The sequence below is a fragment of the Octopus bimaculoides genome, chromosome 13, assembly GCF_046866305.1.
Source record: "Octopus bimaculoides isolate indiv1 chromosome 13, ASM4686630v1, whole genome shotgun sequence".
Classification (NCBI taxonomy): Eukaryota; Metazoa; Mollusca; class Cephalopoda; order Octopoda; family Octopodidae; genus Octopus; species Octopus bimaculoides.
This window is the reverse complement of record NC_142940.1, coordinates 39,326,408-39,346,535: the sequence shown is the minus strand read 5'-3', so window position 1 is coordinate 39,346,535 and position 20,128 is coordinate 39,326,408. Positions and strand designations below refer to the sequence as shown.

General features: G+C 39.1%; 1 long non-coding RNA gene across 2 annotated transcripts in view; it reads right to left on the bottom strand.

Annotated features, from left to right (window-relative positions):
• The window catches only part of LOC149132884 (uncharacterized), a 43,730-nt gene that overhangs the window by 2,741 nt on the left and 20,861 nt on the right, over window positions 1-20,128 (bottom strand). The window contains exon 3 of one of the 2 annotated variants that reach the window (XR_016244116.1): window positions 328-395. This is a non-coding gene — a long non-coding RNA (uncharacterized LOC149132884). Of the gene's footprint in view, window positions 1-327; window positions 396-18,723; window positions 18,854-20,128 lie in introns of those variants that run through there. The other variant, XR_016244115.1, reaches the window with a different exon arrangement.

Genomic DNA, 20,128 nt, shown 5'->3' with positions numbered 1-20,128 from the left:
AATCACCAGCATGACCACAGACCTATGACTGAAATAAATAAAGTAAAAGATTAAAAGATGACATAACCTGAGATTAGCAACCACATAGTTCCAGGTTCAGTCCTACTGAGTGGCACTTACTATAGCCTCGGGCCGACCAAAGCCTTGTGAGTGGATTTGGTAGACAGAAACTGAAAGAAGCCCATCGTATATATGTATATGAATATGTGTGTGTGTGTGTGTTTGTTTGTCCCCCCAACATCGCTTGACAACCGATGCTGGTGTGTTTATGTCCCCATCAACTAGCAGTTCAACAAAAGAGACCGATAGAATAAGTACTAGGCTTACAAAGAATAAGTCCTGGGGTCAATTTGCTCAACTAAAGGTGGTGATCCAGCATGGCCACTGTCAATTGACTGAAACAAATAAAAGAGTACAAAGAGTAAAGAATATATACATATATATATATATATATATATATATATATATATACACATAAAAATAGCGAGTGAGATCTGTGAAGGTAGAGTTCAAAATAGTACAAGGATCCAGTGATAATCTGAGTGCAGTGCTGTTATATGGATGAGGAGAGGTGCTGAAAGTTCTGGAAGTGGTTAAGATATGCAAGTCCAAAAGAGTAGGAAAGTCAGTCTGGATCAAACAGTAACTACGTAAGCATTTAATATATAGTTCAAATTTATAGAAAAACAAAGAACAAAGACAGGTGTAGGAGCAACAAACAGATGTATTAATTTAACACTCAGGGAAAATGGAAAAGTCTTTTATGTTTCGAGTCTATGCTCTATGGAAAAAAGTAATAAGAGGGAAAAAATGGAGAGAGAGCACAAAAAGAAAAAAAAAGGAAAGTGGAAAACTGTGTTGAGTTCAGCAGTTCAAAATCTCATCATGTTTAACCACTGAACTCTACACAGTTTTTCTCTCTCTGTTTTTTTTTTTTTTTCTCTCTCTACATTTGTTTTCTCTTATTCCTTTCTGTCAAAGTGTGTAGGCTCAAAACATAAATATCTTTTCCATTTTTCTCAAGTGTGAAACTAATACACACCTGCTTGTTGTTCCTATACCTGTCTTCGTCTTTTGTTTTTCTATAAATTTGAACTATACATATACATGCATATATGATGGGATTTGTGCCCTCTCTGTCTACCAAATCCTCTCACAAGGCTTTGGCAGGCCTGGGGCTATTACAGAAGACACTTTTCCAAGGTGGCATTCCATGGGACAGAACCCAAAACCATATAGTTGGGAAGTAAACATCGTAACCACACAGCCACGCTTGTTAATATAGTGAAAACTATATTAGTCCTCCTTCACTAAGGAGGACTAATAAGATGTAACTATACCTGAAGTTCCCTCACTTAATTACCAAAAATACTTAGATAATATTAGCAGTTGATTTAATGAATATATTTGCATCACTGTATATGTATTTAATTAAATATTTTATACCCACCACATTAGATATATTAACATTAGCATTAACATTATACTTTCATTCAGTCATTTACTGGAGTCCAGTGAGACCTTTTAATGCTAAACTCAGCACCACCCTACGGAGACCAGTTTTCGAGTGAGACAGAAAGTAAACTGAGAAACATTATTATAGTTCTACAAAACACAGCAAACAGACGTTGCTTTCAACTTGCACATAAACAGCAAGTCAGAAAAATCACTGAATCAACAGGCATAGCACTTGGTGACAAAAAGTGACAGCCAAAAAAGCTGTTCTTATTGACAGAACACATTGCCTATGTTGACACACATATGTTCATACACACACATACATAGATCATACATGTGTGCACATAATAAAAATATTCATGTGTGTGCACACATTTATACATACCTATATGTATACACATATATATATATATATATATATATATATATATATATATATATGTGTATACACACACACGCACACACACACACATATATGTATATATATAAAACAACATGTATTTGCGTATATGCAGATATATAGACATGTATAAATATACATGTATACATGTGTGTGTATGTATATATATATATATATATATATATATATACATAAACATAAATACACACACACACACATATATATATATATTCATACATATATATATATATATATATATATATACATAAACATATATATATACATACATGCATACATATATATATACACACACACACATAAACACACATTTATATATGTACGCACACACAAATATCATACACATAAACATGTATATATGTTCACATATACATAGATATGTGTGTATGTATGTGTGTGTGTGCATGCAGACAGAGAGAGATAGTGTGAAAGAGATAGGTAGATAGATAGATAGATAGATAGATAGACAGATAGATAGATTTGAGAGTAAGTGGATGTTTGTGAGTATACATATATATATGTCATTCATTCATATATTTACGTACAAAAAAGTATAAGCTGTGCAAGGGCAGGGACACTGTGAAAGCTTGGAAAACATTTCCTTGAAAAGACAAAAAGAATAAGCATATTTGTAAACACTACTTTAAATCCATTAGGTTTCTATGGAAATAATGGCTGCTAGACACAAAAATACACATATACAATTATACACATACATTCACACTCACACATACACAAGCACACAAAACCATATTTATATATACATACACATACATATATATATGTGTGTGTGTGTATATATATATATATATATATATATATATATATATATATATATATATATATATATATATACATATACACATATACATATATCCTCATACACATACCTATATATATATACATGCATATATACATATATATATATATATATATATATATATATTCTTATATATACTGTTGTGTCTGGGGAGAGTCATTTTCTTATTGTGCCTTAAAATTTAACACACTCACCAGTAAAATTTCCACTTTTTTCTTAGTTTTATTTTCCTAAAATTTTCGTTGCATCTTGCAACCTTTTCAATAGTCTTGACTCTTATATATATATAGTCTTGATTCTTATATATATATATGTATATATATATATATATATATATATAAACATGCTCATAAATATGCATGCATATGCACACACACTCATACATGTTGGCATCCTAAAATAAACCTGTTTATATTGTATTTCTTTAGGAGTAAACGACTATTATAAGCTCTAATATTTTTTTCTTATAGCTTGCTCTGTTGCATGAGCCTTTGACAGCGAGCCACTTCGTGGTCAATCGGTCCACTAGAAATATTAACTAAATCTCTATTTAATCATACTCTATTGATTTAAGAAAAAGAACGGTCACTTGATAGATTGATAGATTCAATATGCATGACCAATAAGAAGACAGAATAATAATTATAATTATTATTATTATTATACTTTTTATCATCATTTGTTCCTTGGATCAAGAAGAAGCCAAGGGTAAGCAACCAGTAAAACAACAGCTATTCTGCTACTTAATGTCAAGTAACACTCACTTTTGCATTTAATGTAATGCTCGCATTACTTAAATAAATGGAGTAGCATGAAACGTGTGTACTGCAATAACCTTTAAAATCCATGTTGCTTTTTTTTTATGTGTGTGTGTGTGTGTGTGTGTGTGTGTGTGTATGTTTGTGTGTCCGTGTTTGTCCCCCAACATCGCTTGACAACCGATGCTGGTGTGTTTACATCCGCGTAACTTAGCAGTTCGGCAAAAGAGACCGATAGAAAAAGTACTAGGTTTACAAAGAATAAGTCCTGGGGTCGATTTGCTCAACTAAAGGCGGTGCTCCAGCATGGCCGCAGTCAAATGACTGAAACAAGTAAAAGATTAAAAGAGTAAAGAGTGACTAGAATATTAATCAAATCAGATCCATAATTATGAACTTTTATTAACCCTAAAGAAAGGCAAGCATTTAGTCTTCAAATTAATAATTCAAATATATAAAAAAAATTATTTACAATATTATTTTTGCCTACTTAGCTGTTCTCCCTTCAATCTACAATAATTCATCAGAAATTTAATCTGTTTAACCTTTTTGCTACCATATTTCTATTGAAACACACGGCTTTTGTTTCAATTAATTTTGAAAATAATGAAGAATTTAGGAAAATAAATGTTCTCATTATTAAGCTGGTGTTTAGAACATAATTTAACATGAAATTTTGATGGAAGGTTTTAATTTAGATCTTTTCAAATCAGGGAATTTGTATCATAGAACAAGAGATGCTTTGACATTGGAAAGGTTTAATAATAGCATAATCTAATTAGTTCAAACTTTATAAATAAATTTAACTGATACTTATAATATTTCTTAGATAGAACATTCTGTATCTCCTTCATATTTCTCATCATTTTTCCTTTGCTTTTGTCTCTGTTTCTCTTTTCTAATTCTTACCCCTCTGCTACTTCTCTTCCATTTCATCTAATTTTCACCAACCATCATCTCCCAGCGTTATAATTCTTTTGTAGCTTTTGTTTACTTTTTGCTCATTGTTTTATAATTTATTTACTTATAAAGGTGCAGGAATGGTTGTGTGATAAGAAGCTTGCTTCCCAACCACATGGTTCTGGGTTCAGTCCTACTGTGTGGCACCTTGGGCAAGTGTTTTCTACTATAGCCTCAGGCCAACTAAAGTCTTGTGAGTGAATTTGTTAGATGGAAACTGAAGGAAGCCTATCACATGTGTGTGTGTGTGTCTTTGTGTCTGTATTTGTCTCTCAATCACAACTTGACAACCAGAGTTGGTGTGTTTACATCCCCGTAACTTAGCGGTTTGGCAAAGAGACCAATAGAATAAGTACTAAGCACTAAAAAACAAGTCCTGGGGTCAATTTGTTTGAGTAAAACCCTTCAGGGCAGTGCTCCAGCATGGCTGCAGTCAAATGACTGAAACAAGTAAAAGAATAAAAGAAAAAGAATACATATTTCTTATTTCTTTATTGCCCACAAGGGACTAAACATAGAGGGGACAAACAAGGACAGACAAAGGGATTAAGTCGATTACATCGACCCCAGTGCATAACTGGTACTTATTTAATCAACCCCCGAAAGGATGAAAGGCGAAGTTGACCTCGGTGGAATTTGGACTCAGAAAGTAGCAACAGACGAAATACTGCTAAGCATTTTGCCTCGCGTTCTAACGTTTCTGCCAGCTAGCCGCCTTAAGAAAATAATACATATTTCTGAAGAGTTATATTCATGGTGAAACAAATTCTACCACCAGGAAGACACAATGCTTAATGAAATAAAACCGTCTGATTCAAAATGTATTGGGACATTTCCTGAAATTGGCTGTTGTTGAGCATGTGTTTAGGTACGTCTGATAATAATAATTCTTTCTAATATAGGCTCAAGACCTGAAAGTTTGTGGGAGGAGACTAATCAATTACATTACCCCCAGTGCTTAGCTGGTACTATCAACCCCCCCCCCCCCAAGGATTAGCAATAATCTTACCCCCAGTTTATATTCGAGCTAAGAATATATATATATATATCTGATGGCTTTCTTACAGAAGGTATGTGTATGTGAACTGCGATCAAGCTAGGATGGTGCCTGTCTTGAAGGGCTTAGTTGAACAAAACAACACCAGTAATCATTTTTACATTTTAAAATTTGGTTTTCATTTAATTGACTTCTTTTGCAGCACCACTAGGTTACAGGGACATAAATAAACCAACACTAGTTCTCAATCAATGGTTGAACACACACACATGTACACACAGGCACACACATGCACACACTCAGCTTCTCATCTAACCTCTCAGCCATGGCTAAAAGCAAGCTATGTTTTTAAAGTCATTTCAGATTCCATAGTTAATCTGTGCTCGAAACAACCTGTTTCCTGATATCTTACAGAAGCACAGTGTGACATAAAACTACAGATTCATTTGTTGTAGTTGTTTCTTTTAAGTTGTATTGAAAAAATTGCTTTTCATTCTATTTTGTTTTGTTTTCTGAACAGTTTAATAACTCAGACCCACAGAAATTCACAAGAGACCTTCTGTAAAATAAAATCTCTTGAGATAAACAGGAAATCACAAAAGAAGCAACCAAAACAAACTCTACAAAGAGGAATTAGTTAAAAGACAAAATACTTATTATTCTTATTTCTGCTGGTAAGTTGCAAAAACCCAGAGAATCACAGCATGTATCACAGACCATATTGTTTTGATGATGGAATTAAACTGAATAATTCTTCAAAATCTTCAGTGATTATGGTGATGATGATGGTGGTTGTGGTGGTGGTGGTGATGCTCAATTACAAGAGCAGTCTTCTCTTCAATTTATCGTTCATTTACTTTACCTCTTTTTACATCATTTCACATACATACCTATATATATATATATATATATATATATATATATATATATATATATATATATATGTATGTATGTATGTGTGCGTGTGTGTACATACATATATATTATTTATATCATATACATATATGTGTGAATATAATATATATACATGTAAATGTATATATAAATGTATATATATAGACATATATATATGTATATATATATATATATTTGTATGTATGTATATATACATATATATGCATACATATATATATATATATATGTAAATGTATATATAATATTATATGTGTGTGTGGATGCACAAGTATATGTATAATCATGTATATATATATATATATATATATATATATATATATATATATATATATATGATGAAGATAATAGTAATAATGATAATATGTCTATGTGCCTGTGTAGACTTTTGCATGGTTATATATGTATGTATGTATGTATGTATGTACATTTTCTGTGTATACATTCTGTACAGAATGAATCCCCATTTTCTTTGCATATTTTCATAGCCCCATTTCCTTACCCTTTTATCATAATTTATTCATGTTCTGATGTAAACTTTAGAAATATTTTCTCACGTTTACTGAACTAAAGTTCCTTTATGTTGTTCTTCCCTTTATTCTTATTCTTTTTTCTTTTCTTTCTGTTTTATTCATTGTATGAATGAACGTGTGTGTTTTTCTATGTTTATTGTTATATGTGTGTGTGTGTATGTGTGTGTGTGTGTGTGTAGATATATATATATATATATATATATATATATATATATATATATATATATATATATATATACGTATGTATGTATATACAAATGTACATATATATATACACATACATATATAAACAGATAGCCAGATAGGTAGATAAGCAACATATATGTATGTGTATATATATATATATACATACATGTATATATATATATGTGTGTATATATATATATATATATATATATATATATATATATATATATGTGTGTGTGTGTGTGTGTGTGTGTGTGTGTGTGTGTGGGTGGGTGTGTGGAGGTGTGTGAACTAGTGTTTAGGATGTTGGACTCATGTTTGTAAGCATGTGGTTTCAATTCCTTGAATGGCTACGCATTATGTTTTTGATCACAATACTCCATTTCATATTGGTTCAGTCCACTCAGCATGCGAATATATGTAAATATATATGTCCATGGTGTAAACATATATAAGCCACATGCAGATATGTATAATCTATCTATCTATCTATCTATGAATCTATCTATTTATGAATCTATCTATCTATGAATCTATCTATCTATCTATCTCTATGGACGGACGGTAGACGTGTCGGCTCCGTAAGTTTTGCCTTTTTCATGTTTTAAAAAGTTTGTTTGTAAAGTTTATTTTATATACAAAGTTGTATAACAACTTGTAGACTCTCTGGTGCAAGTTTTTTGCGACGGAAATCTGCCCTGTGTGGCACATTTCCAGGATATAAAAACCAATTTCGGCTTTCTATCCATTTTTTTTGAGACGATGGCGTCTTGTAGCCATGAAAATTTTTGTGAAACGAACGCTGCAGTCTGCAGTGTTTCGTTCGAAAAAGAATTTCCTAGTCTTCCTTTCTCACAGTTAAAGGAGAGAATGGAGAAAAAGAAAGACTCTGCTGCTACAGCAGTCTTGCCTGCCAACGTAACCAGTGACAACAACAACAACAACAACAACAGCAGCAGCAGCAGCAGCAACAACAACAAGGACACAAATGTCCTTGCTAACAAAACCACTGTCCTCACCACTGATACCACCACTACCGCCACCACCACCACAACGAACTTTGCCGAGGCTTTGAAGCCTAGGAAAAGAATTTTGAATATATCGAAAGAGAAATTACTTGCATGCAAAAGCATGCTAAGTAAAAAGGACGTTACAGTCCATCTTCAAACGCCCGCGGACTTTAAGATAAACATCGAAAAAAAAAACTATCATCTACAGAACCATTAATTTAAAGACAAAGACAGTGGAAAAATTCACCCAAGAAAATGTTGAGAGATGCTTAAAGCCGATTTGGTCTTACAAGACTTACATAACGAGAGGTTTGAAATTCGGAACGATAGAAGTAAGACTAGACAGCGAGCAGCGAGCGAAGGACCTCTCCACTGAGTCATTACAGCATGAGAACCTGCTCATGATCCCTACGTACCTTGGTCGTAGGGTTACGAAAATAAAAATTTCGAATGTGCCTCCTGAAATTGAGGAAGAATGGCTAGTATCTGCCATATGTCTAGGCATAGAGGAGGAGATAAACATACTAGAAGCATCTGCCGTTTGCAATCAAAACTGGATTGGCCAGGAATTTCAACTCCTGGTACAAATTGATCCAGCAAACTGGGAAAAAATTCCACATAGAATCCAATTAACTGAGGATTCAATTTTTCATGTTTTCGTCGAAGGCAGAAGGCCAGTTTGCTACGTTTGTAGTAGCAAAACTCACCTTCAAAAAACATGCCCAGTAGCCCAGAAGAAAAGGCAACAACAACGGCAACAATACAAAGAAAAACAACAACAACAACAACCACAAGAAAAGCACAAGAAAAAACAGCATTACTGCCTACACCGCCATATGCACAACTGGTCAAGCAGTTGTACAACGAAATGGAAAAACGCCAGCAGCCAGCAACACAGCCGAACCAAACAAAAACACCACCAGTACCACCAAGAACAGAATCAGCACCATCACCACCACCAACACCAACAACAACAACCCCACAAGAAGGGAACACGAAAAAGACTCCCACCCCACCCCCAAAAACCAAAACACCACATCCCAACTGTCACGAAACAGCACCAACACCACCAACAACAAAATCAACCCACACAAAAATAGACCCCAACACCCTTCCCCTCCCACCCTCCGATTCCTCCGACATGTCAGATGAAGATGACACAGAGGCTTGGCAAGTGGCCACGGGGGGAAGAAGAAAAAGGGGGAAAAAAAGAACGGAAAAACAAACAAACAAAGCGGGGAGGTTTACCAGCCCCGAAACCAATACATCCACAGAAAACAAAAACACCAACACAAACGCACTAACACAGAACCCCACAACAAGTTTGACAGCGATAAACACAAACAATCTAGACCTAATGAAATTCATTAGGTCGAACACTAACATAACAGATAATGACACGAAAACAAGCAATCACCCACGCACAACACCACCACAACACATCAAAATCATACATGTAACACGGAGCACATACAATACACTGAAATCTCTCTACCCGGATACAGTAGGGAGATTCCAAAAATATTCATCAAAAGAACTATACAAAAACCTTCTGAGAGAAGGTTGTGAGGCCAAGAGCCAAGAACTTTCGGACAGTAAGTAACTCTCTCTCTCTCTCCTTTCGTGTGTAAAACACAAATTTTGATAGAATCATGGTGAAGATTGGCTGTGTAAATGTGCGTGGCTTGGGGTCGCCTTGGAAACAAGGGTACCTCTTAAATGACATCAAGTCACACAATTTGGATATCATAGCCATTAGTGAGACCAGACTCCATGAACCGCGGGCCCTAAAGTCCATGTTTGGCGGACAGTTTAACATTTATTTTTCTCCCTGTCTGCCGAGGATGGGCGGTAGTGGCACGGCGGTTCTTTTTCGCAAGAGTCTGGATCTCCAAGTAAAGACGATATTTACGGACCCGGAGAGTAGACTGGTTGTCCTAGATGTGGACGGCAGCGATGGAGGAGCTTTTCGGTTGCTGGCAGTTTATGTGCCTCCTTTAACAGGTCGGTCAGACTTCTTTCGACGTCTAGAAGTATTCCTGGGAACGTCTCGTCCCTTACTTTTAGTGGGGGATTGGAATGCTACCTTGGACACGCATCTAGACTACGTGGGGAGTGACAAAACTAGAAGGGGATGCAAAGGCCTCATAGACCTGCTCAGACGCTTCCAGTTGTCTGACAGGTACCGACTCGACCACCCAAATGTGCCAACGTGGACTTGGAGCAACCGCATTGGGTCGTCGAGATCGTATCTAGATAGGATAGTGTGTAGGACAAGAGATTGAGATAGTTTAGGATGTCCACAGTTCCACATAGTCAACTACACGGATCACAAACTTGTGACGTGTACGCTAGACTTAGATAAGGCACATAGGCAGGGTCCCGGTTACTGGAAACTAAACGCGTCTTTCCCGTCGAGACAGGTTTTCAGAGACCGGATTAGCACGTTAGTAAAGAGGGCTTTGACGGGAGCCATCGTCAACAACAAATGGTGGTTTGCCCTCAAGAGAGCAGTAAGGGCGGAAGCAATAAGGTATAGCAGGGCACTAGCTGTAGATGGGAACAGAGTAGAGGGGGAGCTAGTGATAAAGTTAGAAGAGGCATTGCGAAGTGGCATCGTATCCGACGTTTTAGCGGCGAGGTTGGCCCTCGACCAACACTTCAATGCTAAACACGAAGGGTGTGCTGTCAGGGCAAGGATGCGTGCTCTGATGAATGAAGGTGTTGGAGCCGCACGAGAGGCCCAGGTGGCGGAGGCGCAGCGGGGTAACAGAGCCACCATCCGGTCTCTGGTAGACAAACAGGGGCGCGAATTGCTCGAGCCGAGCAAGATGTGCGAGGCGTTTCAGCGGCATTTTGCCCGACTGTTCGGGAGGAGTGGCGAGCGAGAAGGCAGGGTGGACTTTAGTGCCTACCTGCACAGCTTTCCACGACTCGGCAAGAGAGGCGGAGTGCTGCGAAGGGGTCATCACGGCGGAGGAGGTGAGGGACGCGATGGCGGGTTGCTCGACGGACAAATCTCCGGGTTTGGATGGTCTGCCCTACGAGCTTTACAACTGTATGCCAGACTTGTTTGGAGACGTCTTGGCGGCCGTGTACTGCAACTGGCAGCAGAACGGGAGCATTCCCGGTTTTGTGAGCCGAGGAGCGGTAACGCTGCTGAAAAAAGATCCAAACAAGGGGGACGCCATAGATAACTTTAGGCCCATCACTCTGCTCAATGCAGACATGAAAATTTTGGCCAAGGTGTTAGCCAAGCGGTTGGCGCTTGTCATCCATGACAACCTCCATCTGATGCGCTACATCATAGAGAGGGTAGTTAAGGAACCTGGCATGGGTTGGGCCCTGATCAATTTGGATCAATCCAAAGCTTTCGATAGGGTAGACCATCGATACTTGGAGGCCGTCCTCGAAGCGGCCGGCTTCGGTCCCGTTTTCCGCGGCTGGATGGCTGCCTTGTACACAGGCATCCGTTCGGTTGTTCGCGTCAATGGACGTCTATCGGGACCCTTCGACATTGCACGTTCGGTTCGTCAGGGATGCCCCCTGTCGCCACTCCTGTACGTATTGACTGGGGTGCGGGAGAGAACTGGGGTGCGGGACGAGCGTGTCGGCATACGCGGACGACGTCACCGTCATAGCGTCTAGCCACGAGCACATCGAGCTTGTAGGCGAGACGCTGAAAGACTACGAAGCGGTGACGGGAGCGAAAATCAACCGGGATAAGTCGGTGGGTTTGCTGCTCGGCACCTGGAGAAGCAAGCCCATACCGTCCGGCAGCGCCTCAGTAGTGGGACGCTGGACGAACGGTCCGGTCAAGTTGCTCGGAGTCTGGTTCGGTCCGGACCTGCAAACGGAGAAGAACTGGGACGAGATAACGAGTAGGGTGGCCACTCTCTGCCGGCAATGGTCCGAGAGGAAGCTGTCCTAAAAGGTCGGGCGGAGGTGGCGAACGCGTACATCGCGTCCGTCATCGTATACCGCCTGACCGTCGTGCCTTGTCCCGATCGCGCCATCACCGAAATGGAGCGCATCCTCTTCCGCTTTTTGTGGAAAGGAAGCGTTCCGATGGTGAGGCGATCCGTTTGTTGCCAACACCCGCTGAAAGGAGGGCTGGGCATGCCGTGGTTGATGATGCGCAGACATGCGCTGAGACTGCGACATCTCCGGCTCTACGTAGACGACGGTGAGTAGGTGTGGTCGCCGTTTGTGCGACGCGCTTTCCCGCAGCTCGTCTCCATGACCGAGCTGCAGTCGTGGATCAAAAAGAGGCCGAGGAATGGCGAATGGCACCGTGAGTGTCGCGTTGCTCTGCAACAACTTTGCCGTCCCGGGTCGACCTTGAGCGGCTGCATCACAACGAAGTCATTCTATAGGAGATTAGTGGAGGGCAGGTACGACGACGATCTCGGGGCGAACCTGGGCGTCGACGAGGAATACCTGACCCGCCTGTTCAGGACGACTTTCGGGCCGGGACCTATGGACAACTTCCAGAGATCCCTGGCCTGGCAGTGTTACCGAGAGGCGCTACCCGTTCGGGATAAGCTCTATAGACACGGCTCGCGAAATGCGGGGCCGACCTGCCCGAGATGCGGTCAGAGCGATGAAACCGTTCTGCACGCACTCGTGCAGTGTCCAACCATTTCGGAGCTGTGGGCTTATGTCGAACGACTGCTGTCGCGTGTGGGACGAGTCGGTTTATCAACCGAGTCTATCGTTAATATCGTCACGCCTCCTTCCTTTAAACGGGAAGGAAGAGCTGTATTTATCGTGCTTGTGGCTATGGCGAAAGAATGCATCTGGTGGACGCGTCTGAAAGGATTAGAGACAAATACTTTTCTCTCTGGTCAATCTCTCATCAACTTTTTCAAGTATCACTTGAAAAGGAAGGTGAGAGTAGAGAGGCAAGTGTTGTCTAGCAAATGTTTCGAAAAAAGATGGATACATGTAGCAAGAATGGCACGTATAAATGACGAAGCCACCTTGACCATGATTCTATAAAACGTTTTAAAATTTTGTAAACAGAGTTACGTTTCTTGCATAAATAAAAGAAATTTTATTTAACAAACTGTGACACTAAGGACCGAGGTTACCGTGGTCTTTTCGTAGGTTTTTCTTTCCACGGATAACCTCCCCATTTATTGGGAATTTTCTGTATTATTTCGTATTTTTTGTAAATACCCCAAACGTTTTGCGATTTTTTTTTTTTTTTTCCATCGTTGTCCCCACTTTTGTTTTTTTTTCTGCTTTGTTTTCGCCCCCCTCGAAAAGAAAAAACTCTACATTTGTATTTTGTCCCTTCTGTGTTGAGCCCTGTGTGGCTAATAAAGAAACCTATCTATATATATATATATATATATATATATATATCCACACGTAGTAATAATAACCTAATAATCTTTGAATGGAATTTATAAATATCTTAATGCATCACTACATGGATTTCCACAAATCACATGTCTACCAAGAGACATGATTTGTGGAAATACGCATAGCTGTGCATTAAGATATATATAAATTCAATCCAAAGATTATTATCATTATTATATTTATCATACTTTATATTGGTACAGCTTGGTTTCAACCACAAACAGTTTCTACAGTTGGATGCCCTTCCTAACACCAACCACTCCGAGAGTGTAGTGGGTGCTTTTATATGCCACAGGCACAGGGGCCAGTCAGGCAGTACTGGCAATGGCCATGCTCAAATGGTGTTTTTTACATGCCACCTGCACATGAGCCAGTCCAGCAGCACTGGCAACGACCTCGTTTGAATGTTGTTTTTCACGTGCCACCAGCACAAGTTCCAGTAAGATGACACCGGTAACGATCATGCTCGAATGGTGCTTTTTTACATGCCACCAGCACAGGAGCCAGTCAGCAGCCCTGGCAATGATCATGCTCGGATGGTGCTCTTAGCGTTCTACTGTCATGGACACCAATCATGCGATGCTGTCATCAAATTTGATTTCGTTTTCACTTGCCTCAACAGGTCTTTGCAAGCAGAGTTTAGTGTCCAATGAAGGAAGGTACGCGTAAGTGGGCTGGTTACATCACTGGCATAGGCCGCGGGTTATGGTCTCACTTGGCTTGCCGGGTCTTCTGAAGCACAGCATATTTCCAATGGTGTCGGTCACTAGTCATTGCCTCAGTGAGGCTTAATGTTTAAAGGTTGTACATCACTGTGCATCACCACCTCATCCCAGGTCTTCCTGGGACTACCTCTTCCACAAGTTCCCTCAGCCATTAGGGTGTGACACTTCTTCACACAGCTATCCTCATCCATTACCTGACACATTTGGGTCTTCTTGACACCATTACCTCTCATAACCGATATATATATATATATATAGAGAGAGAGAGAGAGAGAGAGAGAGCGAGAGAGAAAGAGAGAGAGATGGATAGATAGATAGATAGATAGATAGATAGATAGATAGAGAGATAGAAAGATAGATAGATAGATAGATAGATAGATAGATAGATAGATAAATAGACAGTGATATAGTTATATATACATACATATATATATATATATATATATATATATATATATATATATATATATACATCATCATCATCGTTTAACGTCCACTTTCTGATTTGGAAAAGTTTCTACAGCTGGATGCCCTTCTTAACGCCAACCACTCCAAGAGTGTAGTGGGTGCTTTTACGTGCCACCGGCACGAAGGCCACTCAGGTGGTACTGGCAACGGCCACGCTTAAAATGGTGTATTTTACGTGCCACCTGCACAGGAGCCAGTCCAGTGGCACTGGCAACGATCTCGCTCGAATGTCTTTACACATGCCACCGGCACAAGTACCAGGAAGGCGACGTTGGGCACATAGTTACATGTATAAGATGGGCTTGCTTTAGTTTCCATTTCAAGATCCTTTCACAAGGTCTTTAGTTGTGCCAGGGTTATAATAGAAGCCTTTTGTCCAAGATGCCATGCATCGAAACTGAACTCAAACCATTTGGATGAAAAACAAACTTCATAACAATACATCCATTCTTACCTTCAGCATAAAAGCAGTCGCAACAGTCGTGGTGGTGTTGGTGTTGGTGTTGGTGTTGGTGTTGGTGTTGGTTGTGATGGTGGTGGTGGTTGTGGCAGCGAGATTGAAGGGTGGTGGTGGTGGTGCTGGTGGGTGGTTTTGCTGGTGGCAGCAGTGGTATTAGTTGTAAGTCCTGCAGTTGCTGCTTTTGCTTGAATTCTTATTGTTATTGTTGTTGTTATTTTTGTTATTATTTCTTTGTATTCATTTTGTTATTGTTACTGTCAGAATTTCAGTTCAGTTTCTATTTTAATTTTTGTTGTTGTTGTTGTTGTTGCTGCTGCTGGTGGAGGTGGAGGTGGTGGTGGTGGTGGTATAGCTATTGTTGTTGCTTCCGTTGTTCCATAAGTATTTGTATCACTGGGAAAATATTCACATGTCATCAGTTTTAGGTGTCAAATCTTTTAAATGATATTTGTTTTGTTTTATTTTGCTTTCTTTTGCTTTTATCTTTTACTAAAATCTTGTATATCCTCTCAGTCATTCTAAAATCTGTCAACTACAAATAAACCTATAGTGAGTTAAAGAGGTTTCATAATACTGAAACATGTCCATAGTTGCCTTCCTCATTGCCAAATATCCTACTGTACTCCTTCCTCCTTTTTGTTTGTTTAACATTCAGATTATTGCCTAATGTACTCTCTTTACTTTTTTACTTGTTTCAGTCATTTGACTGTGGCCATGCTGGAGCACCGCCTTTAGTCGAGCAAATCGACCCCAGGACTTATTCTTTGGAAGCCTAGTTCTTATTCTATCGGTCTCTTTTGTTGAACCGCTAAGTTACAGGGACGTAAACACACCACCATCGGTTGTCAAGTGATGGTGGGGGGACAAACACAAACACACAAACACACATACATATATACATATATATATATATACGACGGGCTTCTTTCAGTTTCTGTTTACCAAATCCACTCACAAGGCTTTGGTCGGCCTGAGGCTATAGTAGAAGACACCTGCCCAAGGTTCCACGCAGGGGGACTGAACCCGGAACCATGTAGTTGGTAAGCAAGCTACTTACCACAAGGCCACTCCACATTGTTTTGAATTAACCATGCATTATCTTTTATGTTTGAGATTTTGATGATATGATTGCTTATATTTAGAATGACATTGTAGGTTAGGTGTGAGAGGTCAGATGCAGACATTTTGAATATCAAACAATTAGAATATTTGGGTCAGATATAGCTGGTTTAAATGCTAAAGAGTTAAATCAATTTGGATTCCAGATTTCTTTCTTGCTTCTGACAACAGTTATCATGTTAATGAATTTTCTCTTTATTATGGATGGGGTGCACTCTGTGCTTTATTAAATTGTTAATCAAAATTAAAGAGCCTCAGAAACCACTTGGAGGAAAGGAACAAGGAAGTTATCCTCATGCCTGGTAGTTATAACAGAGTTGTTGGGGTGGAAGTGCTAAAAACACCTAAGTGGCTAGGTGACGGCATTAAAACAGGTTTGAATTAAATCTGCCACCTAGGCAGGCCTTGGTGGGGTTTGAACACAGATTGTAAAGTGGCAGAACAAATACCTCAAGTCATCTGGTCTGATCTTCTTACAGTTCTACCAATCCATCATCATAGATTTTTCAACCACCCCACCCTACCCAAAATGACGAAAAGCAAATGTAACTTTGACAGGATTTGAACTCAGGTGTCAAAGAATTGTCACAAAACCACAAAGCATCATTTCTGATGCTCTAATGACCCAGCTTAAATTAAACAGATCTGATTTCTCACTATATTAAATATTGGCGACCCTAGCAAATTTGTCCATGTCATCACGTTCGTTTAACTTTATGTGAAGTCTGTACAAGTGTGTGTGTGTGTTTGTATGTGTGCAAAGAGAGAGGGGAGGGTGTAATATATCCCCCTCCTCTTTACTCCTTGTAGTTCTGAAATTTAATTCCTGTTTTTAGGTTTGTTTTTATTGTTATTGTAGTGCTTTTAATTGTTGCTATCACTACTGAAGTTGTTGCCATTCTTCATATTGTTGCTGTTGCTAATGTTGTCCAGTATTGTTGCATCCATTGCAGTTGCTATTGTTCTTGATGTCATTGCTACTGATGGTGAAGTTATTTGTTTGCGTTGCTATTTTGTTGATATTATTGCAATCTCTATTACGTTGTCATCATTGTTGTTGATATCGTTGGTGCTAATGTTTGGTGTTGGTTACATTTTCGTTGCTTTTGAAGCTGATGATATTGCTCTGGTTGTTGCTAATGTTGCTGTTATCACTGCCGATGTTGTTGTTGCTATCGATTTTATAGTTGTTGTTGCAACTGATTTTGAAGTTGTTGATGTTGTTTTTATTGCTATTGTGGCGGGTACTGTTGCTATTGTTGCTGTTATCGCTGTCGATGTTGTTGTTGCTATTGATTTTATAGTAGTTGTTGCAAAGTTATTGATGTTGTTGTTGTTGTTATTGCTGTCGAAGCTTTTGTTATTGTGGTGGACGTTGTTGTGTTATTATTGCTGATGTCAATGTTACTGTTTGTTGACATTGTTTCTATCGCTGTCGCTGTGTTGTCATTGGTGTTGCTGCCATTGTTACCAATCTCACTGGTGGTGATGGTCGTGGTGGGGGAGGTATATACATGTACATGTATGTGTGTGCGTGTGCGTGTGTGTGTGTGCATATGTTTATGTAAGAAGGAGCATATTTCTTCACTTCCCCCCACACTCAACCCTCATCGACCCTCCCCTCCCCCGCTTCTTAATCCTTGTTGTTTTTGTTTTCCCAAAATCTGAAGAGATGGCTACCCCGAGTAAAGAAACAGCTGCCTTGATATCAAAGGGCTTGAGTGAGTCACTAATTAAATGTATGCATGTTTCCATCAACACAAGGTGGCATGTGAACAGTGCTTCGTGAAATATTTCACAATTTAAAAATGCATAGCATTTCTTTTCTTTCTTTTCTTTTCGCTTTCTTTATTCATTTTTTTTTATTAGTTTATTTATTTTTGGTTTTTGGTTTTTTGGCTGCAATTTTCCCTTGCAGCAGAAACACATTTGCAGATAGTTCTAATTATAACCACCTTGCAGTACCCTTGAGAATCTGCCTGTTAGATATTTGCATCCCTCATACACTAACTCCCTTCTTTCTTTCACTGTCTTGCTCTTTCTCCTTTGCCTTCTTCCTCAGACTTGCCTCCCCCCCCCCTCTCTCTCTCTCTCTCTCTCTCTATCTATCTTTTTAATCTTTCTTTCTTCAGGTTCCTTAACTTTCTCCCTTCTCTCCCCCACCTCCCCCACCTCTCCCCTTTGCTCTTTCATTTCTTTTTTTTATGTCATTGTGTTTCATGTCTTTATTTTTATTATTTTTATTTATTATAACAAAGAATTTGCATTGTCAGACAAATTTAACAACAAAAGTCATTATCATCGTCATCATCATCATTGTCATCATCATCATCGTCATTATCATTATCATCATCATCATTATTGTCATCCTTGTCCTCTTCCTCATTATCATCGTCGTCATCATCATCATCATCACCACCACGACTATCACCAATACCATCCTTGTCATCATCATCATCATTAACATCACCATCACCACCACCACCTCCACCACTATTATCAGCATCATTATTGCCTATTTCATCACCAGCATTCCCATCATTATTATCCAGCTTCTTCATCTTCTCCAGCAGCACCACCTCCATCATTGTACGTTTTATATCTGCTCATACATGAGGTGAATGAGTCCACAGAATTCTCAAGAATTATGCAAGAATTACTGAAAAAAACAAAACAAATTGCATGGTATTGCTTATAGGAAGAATTTGACAAAATCCCCATCAAAATAGTTGTTATGGTAACGGGAACTAAAATAGGCAAGTTCAAAGTTTGTTTGCTTAGTTTTCCTGTATGGCTGTGTGGTAAGAAGTTTGCTTCCCAACCACATGGTTCTGGGTTCAGTCCCACTGTGTGGCACCTTGGGGAAGTGTCTTCTACTATAGCCCCCAAGCCAATCAAGGCTTTGCAAGTGGATTTGATTGAAAATAACATTGACATCTCATTTTAACAGATATAGTTACCAAAATTACATAAAAATATCTTGAAATATGGCTGTGTGGTAAGTAGCTCGCTTATCAACCACATGGTTCCGGGTTCAGTCCCACTGTATGGCACTTTGGGCAAGTGTCTTTTACTATAGCCTCAGGCCGACCAAAGCTTTGTGAGTGGATTTGGTAAACGGAAACTGAAAGAAGCCTGTCATATATATGTGTGTGTGTGTGTGTTTGTGTGTCTATGTTTGACCCCCCCCCCCCCCCCGAACATCGGTTGACAACTGATGCTGGTGTGTTTACCTCCCCGTAACTTAGTGGTTCAGCAAAAGAGACCAATAGAATAAGTACTAGGCTTACAAAGTCCTGGGGTCGATTTGCTCGACTAAAGGCGGTGCTCCAGCATGGCCACAGTCAAATGAATGAAACAAGTAAAAGAGTAAAAGATTAAAAAAAAAAAAGAGTATAGTCCAGTTGTGTAGCAATCTCACAGATTTTGATTTGTCTATTATATGTGAAAGCACTTATCCAAATGGTTAGGGTGTTGCTCTCAAAATCACCAGATCATAGGTTCAATTCCTGAACCAGGTAACACTTCATTTCATGTTGTTCTACTGCAGTGTGAAGACCAGAATGTCAAAGAATAAACCCAGCATTTCTTTTGTGTGCTGAGAAGGCAACTAAAATAAGGTGAGGTAGGATTTGCACTTTGACCTCGTAAAACCCTCAACCAGCAATAATAACAGGCCAGACAGACCCACAAGTTGGAGGGTTATTGCCTGAGTGATGCAAAAATGCCATCCACCCGGATGCAATGATACACTGTCACAGTGCAGTCGCCCATTCTACTATGGTCCATACTACTGTCAGTGGTTACAATGAACTATCTCCTAGCTTTGAAGATGAAACAAGCAACAGTTTGTCCTCAATGCTGGTTTCCTCTTCTTTAAATTTCTTCATCCCTTGCACATTGCTCTCATTAATGAAGTCCTCTCTTTAAGCAA